Genomic DNA, 6,162 nt, shown 5'->3' with positions numbered 1-6,162 from the left:
ATACGTGGTATTTTAATAGACTGACACAAGAGAGAGAGAGAGAGAGAGAGAGAGAGAGAGAGAGAGAGAGAGAGAGAGAGAGAGAGAGTGAGTGGGGTGATCATCATGATCAGTAGTGATCATCATCTTCATGCCACATCACCATGGATTGTCTTGTGAACAAGATGCACTGAGGGATGCAGCCTGCAGTTAGGGTCTTTAAGTACTTGTGTTCAACACAACCTTCGTAGCCTAGGTGTCATCCTTGACCAGTCTCTGTCTCTTGACATCCATGTCAGCCAGCTTGTTCATTCATGTTTTCTCTAGTTGAGGAACATTGCTAAATTAAGATCTGTTGTCACCAAGGCCTAGATGGAGATGATTATTCATGCTTTTATTTCTTCTAGTTTAGATTATTGTAATGCTCTTTTTATCTGTTTGAATCAAACCTCGGTCAACTGTCTTCAAACTGTCCAAAATGCAGCTGCCCGACTTTTGACCAGAAATAAAAAGAGATCACATATCACCCCAATTTTATCCTCTCTTCACTAGCTTCCAATCAATTTCCATATCCATTTTAAAGTACTGGTGTTAACTTTCAGAGCCCTGCATGGTCAAGCACCCCAGTACATTGCTGACCTGCTACTCCTTTAGACAGCTAATTGGGCTCTGAGGTCTCGTGATCAAAAATTACTGACTGTCCCTCGAACCCGATATAAAACCCGAGGTGACCGTGCTTTTCAAGCTGTTGCACCTAAACTATGGAATGCTCTCCCTTTACCACTACGATGCATAGACTCATGATGTTTTCATGAAGCAGCTGAAAACGTTTTTATTCAGGCAGGCCTTTACTTGACATGTTTAAGTGGCTACTACATTCTATCTATTGGCCTTTGACCTCAGATTGTGTGTTCTTGCTGTGTCGTTTGCTGTTGTGCTGTTGCTGTGTATTTTAAATGTCGATCTCTATCCTGGTTTTCTTTTTCCTATTTTTTATCGATGTAAAGCACTTTGTGATTCTGTATCTCTGAAAGGTGCTATAAAAATGAACTTTACTTAGGTTTACTTACTTACATGATGCTTCACCACCATAAGAGTGAGCAGGAGCTCCAGATTGAATGGCAGCAATGTTGAATTGTGTTGGTATTGATTTTATGTTGGTAATGTAAAAAAAAAAAAAAATAGTAAAACAAATTACATTACTCAAGAGCATATCCCTCTACTCCCCACCATCCCAGTTCACTGTCTCTGACTGTGGCTTATGACTCATGACTGTGTTATGAAACAACAAACTACACCACAGCTCCAGTAAAGGTAAAAGAAGGTAGAAGGATTAACATTAGTGCAACCAGTTTTAACTGGTGACTTCATGGCATTGTGTACATTGATAAATGCCATGCGCTTTGTGATTGTCTACTATAGTTTACATCATAGTTCACATTCACGTCATATGGTGATTAACATAAAACTAATAAACACATTTAATTTTCCATCCCTGAAGAGACGAAGATTAAACAGTGACACACTGTCAGCTATGTGACTGCCTGCTGTGAGGTATTCACACACCTCTCTGCACCTTAGAAATTTCCACGCCGGCGGTGATATGCTCACTGACCTCACCACGGCCTCAGCCTCGCACTAGCCAGCCTTCTATTTGTGGAAGATCTGATCATGGAGATGTGTCCAGTCATGACTTATGTACGCTGAGAATATGTTGTCGGAAGACACATATCTTCTTTACAGTAGGTCTCATTAACATAAAAAAAACGTGTCTGTTTCTCCCTCATGTGCATTCCTCCTTCACAGATCTCCACAGGAGATAAGAGTGATTAAATATAGTGACAATATCAGCTGCTGCTTTGTTTATGAAAAGCCGGTAGTGATGTGTTCAAGTATATCACCACCAGCTCCGCCCTTTTCATGTTAGCCCCCATGAGCTATCCTTCTGTTTATGGAGGGTCTGGTGGCAGAGAATAGCTGAAATAGGTTATCATAGCCTCTTAGCCGGTTGCTTGTCCCCTGATCCAGTTTTATAGAGAATGGAAATGCAACTGTGCATTAACAGAATGGATGAACTGGATGCTGAGACTGGGATAATCTCTCCAATTCTGCAATGTTCCTCCTCCGCTGGGCATCGAGGAACTGAATCTATCCTCCCAGGAGGAGATAGATCATCTCTCAGCAGAGATCCAGGGCCTGTTACAGAAACAGATTGTGTGGTTTAACTTTGTGTAATTCCTGGTTCACAAGAAGACGGGAGAGACCCATTCTTGATCTCCACGTTCTAAACTGATGCACTGCCACAAGAAGTTTTGTGTGCTAAACATCAGGTAGTTAATGGAAATGGTCGAGCCTGGCATTTAGTTCACCGTGGTCGACTTAAAGGATACACACTTTCATGTCCAGGGGGCTCCAAAACCCAGGAAATTCTTGCAGTTCACCTTTCAGGGGATAGCCTACGAGTACAACCGACTGCCATTCAGATAATTCCTGGCACCAAGCACCTTCGGCAAATGTGTGTAGCAGCAGCTGTCCCCTCTTCCTGGTAGTGCTGAATCTTCTAGGGTTATGGAGTACCAGACCACATTGGCCTACTGTCACCCTGGGTTATCAGTTAATATGGCAAAGTAATTTAACAAAGATTGCCGCTACACTGTCAGAAAGACGGTGAAATACCTACAGCACCACTCCACAAGGTGTCCACTGTTTCCACACTTTCATCACTGGTAAACAGTCTATGGGTGATGTTAGTGCATGGTTGGTGAGGTTTTCACCACTGACTAGCATGATATTTGTTGTAAAAATGAAACCTTACTAAAATCTCTTAAAAACAGCTTCAATTAAAATGATAACCAAGTACTTCAGGGTCCAAATACCAAAATACTTATCCACTATTTACACAATGAGTAATCCCCCCTCGCAAAGGAAATTAAAGCTGATTTGAAAAGATAGGCTTTACTACCACAGGGCATGCATAACCAAATCGCTATATTAAAAATAAACATTTTATTACAGCAGTTATGTTTTTTTTATTCCAATCCATGTCCATACCTTCTCAGCAGTAGAATGATATCTGGATTTTAATGGCATTGCACTATAGTTACGATAGGAAAAAGGGGTAATGTTTCTTACATGCCTGAAGGAATTTTATAAAGCAACCTAACTGATATAATTTTGTTAACTGGTGCCACCCACATGTTACAAAGTGGAAAAATGTGTATCAGAGCCAATTAGATATACGTACCTCTTCAATCAATATTGGAAGACAGAACTGTTTAAGTCATGAATTTAGAGGAATTGAATTCTTGGACAAAGATCCCACTGAATATCTGGTTCAGAGAATGTAGGAGATTAATATTGGAAAGATGGGTGTCACATGACACCTCAAACTTGCACAGTTGGATGGGAGGTATAACTATTGGAGGTTTAAAGGTATTACAGCATACCCAACAACTTACAGACACTTCCTATCTAAAAACAGGATATCTTCAGACTCCTTCAGGTTAAACACCATTTTAAATATCAGTTACTCAGAAAAGTGAAATGAATCAGATGCATGTATTAACAATGCATACAAATTCAATCTCCACAGAAAACTGGTTGCTAGAATTCATTCATGCCAACCGTCAGCTAAAAGCAGGGATAGGGTAAGGTATCATTAGGATTTTATCGATACTACTACTACTCTCTTATCAGTACAATTGTGAATGGACCTGCACTTGTATAGTGCCTAGTTTTCAGACCACTCAAAGTGCATTTACACTACATGTCACATTCACACTGTGGCCGTTGCTATTTTGTTTTATTATCTTGTGCGTACAAGATAATAACTTGTACGCACAAAGTTAATAGCCTATCTGTACAGTAAAGGCATGATAGGCCTATGCTTTGAAGGCCACGGGGTAAGTTGCGTTTATAGCTTTTAATAGTGTGTTGATTTCTGAGGTATGTTTGAAACATGGCGGCTTTCATTGCTTTATTTGAATAGTCAGTTCATATGTTTTTGGTGGGTGAGCTGGTTGAAGATAGCTTTCTGCAACTAGCTCATTTTACCGAAGTGTTAATGTCCACCTAGAAAGAACCTGCCGGACATTATAATAACATTTTAAACATTCAATGGCAAAATATTCTTACAATATACGAGGATAGTATCAGTTATAATACATGCATATAATCTGCTGAGAGAATACCAAGTAGATTTTGTATTGGTAAATTATACAATGCAGAGATGGAATACACTGGTAGCGTTACTATAGCATTTGCTATTAGTTCAGTCGTTAGTGCTGACTTGCCAATGAAGCCTCCGTTGCTGTCTGTATGCTGACCCTTCGGGATCAAGCTCAGCTTATATAACTCTAACTTCTTCTTTTTTTGTTTAAAGGCCATTTTCTCGGCACTTCATAAACATCCATCTATACCCATGCATCTTCCCCGGACTCTGTAGTTGTTCCTGGACAAAGTCAATGACACGGCCTAAATCTGCATAGTCCTTCCGCTGGCTGAGCCTGTTGTCCTTCAGCATGCACAGCAAATAATTCCTGCTGATAACAATCCCATGTCTATGCGCAAGAGCAGCAATGACTGTATGACATTCCAAGATGAAAATAAAACTTGATAAGCTAGGTTCTCTCCGTTATGGTGACTGTGTGACTGTAGTCGTTAGAGGTCATAGTAAATTATCTTGTGCGCACAAGATAATAACTTGTTCCCACAAAATATTAACTTGTGTGCACAAGATAAAAAAAATACCACCTTTTGGGACTTTAGGGGCTCCATAAAAAATAATGCATTCAGAACAGGATTAAAATGTGTTTGCACTTTAAATATAACTTAATGTTGTTTGTGGAGCAGCAACAGTAATGTTTACAATGTTAAAGTCTAAAATATGTAGACTCAATAAAAAAAGTCAACGATATCTCACTGGAAACAAATCTTAATGTCAATAAAACACCAAAAAAAATCATATTCCTTTAAATACTGAGTAAGGTTTAGTAAGACTGATGAACACAGACATCAGTATTAGTCATTTCTTCTGTCCTCTTCCCTCTACTGAAGTGATTCACTGCTTGCAGGTACTGTGAGTAGAGGGACAGGGGGCTGGTTTGTGTCAGTCAGTCAGCAGTTAAATGTTTACAGTTCCGATGATATGTGAAAATAATATTCACTTATTCAAAGCATGACACCTGGTACACTTGCACAGTTTGGGGCCCTGAACATTTTCAGAAATGGAGCCATCGCATTAACGTTTTGTGGCGGCAATGGTGGCTATTTTACTTTCCATCAAAACTGAATTTTGCATCATTTAGCCTGAACCAAACATGAAAACACACATAGGTGATGTCTACTTCTATGTTTTAATGATAAGGGATTTCAATGACACTGTATACAATAGCATAATCCCTTTGTTCATTAACCCTTACAATACAGTGTCTGTGAAGAGTAGAGTAATGTTTAATATAATTTCAGCAACTCAGATTAAGAAGAATGTGTCGATTACCAAAATTGAACTGAAAAGAAGAGGAAGACCAAAATTTAACTAAAAAATAAATGTTTGTTGGCATTTAATCTATTCACTGACTATTTTATGTTGAACACAGTATATGTTGACCATTTTGTTTGTGTTTGATTAGCACTAACCAACCCAGCCTGACAAACATTGCAGTTGTGAAAAGACAAATATACTCTAGAATGGAACAGTTAGTTGCATCAGTACAGCTCAGTACAAACAAGCAAATCTTCACTGGTCTTTACATTCAGTTAAAGTCAAATAGTCTTATACAACAGTTAGTTCCGGCCCTGCAATCTGATTGGTCAAGAGACAGTAAAACCGTGATGATATTGGAGTACAACATCACTGTTATTTCACTGTGTATGTATCACTCCGCCTCACAGCTGATTGCAATCAACAATCAAATCAAAACTGACGGTTAGTGTCAGTTAGGTCAGCAGTTGCGTTGTAGGCTAATTAATTCATCCACTGTCAAACAGCCAAAAATATGGATTTATTTATTTGCTTATTTAACTGTTGAACTGAACTGTTGCCTACGGCCTCGTGCCTACGACCGAATCACAGCCGTGACGATATCACAGTACAACATCACTCCCTCTCGTGTGATATTGCTTAATTTAAGACTGGAAGCAGAGCAGTGGTTACTAACTCATCTTATATAGCAGAAACATTAC

This window comes from Epinephelus lanceolatus, chromosome 23 (assembly GCF_041903045.1).
Source record: "Epinephelus lanceolatus isolate andai-2023 chromosome 23, ASM4190304v1, whole genome shotgun sequence".
NCBI classification, from domain to species: Eukaryota; Metazoa; Chordata; class Actinopteri; order Perciformes; family Serranidae; genus Epinephelus; species Epinephelus lanceolatus.
This window is presented reverse-complemented; position numbering follows the sequence as displayed.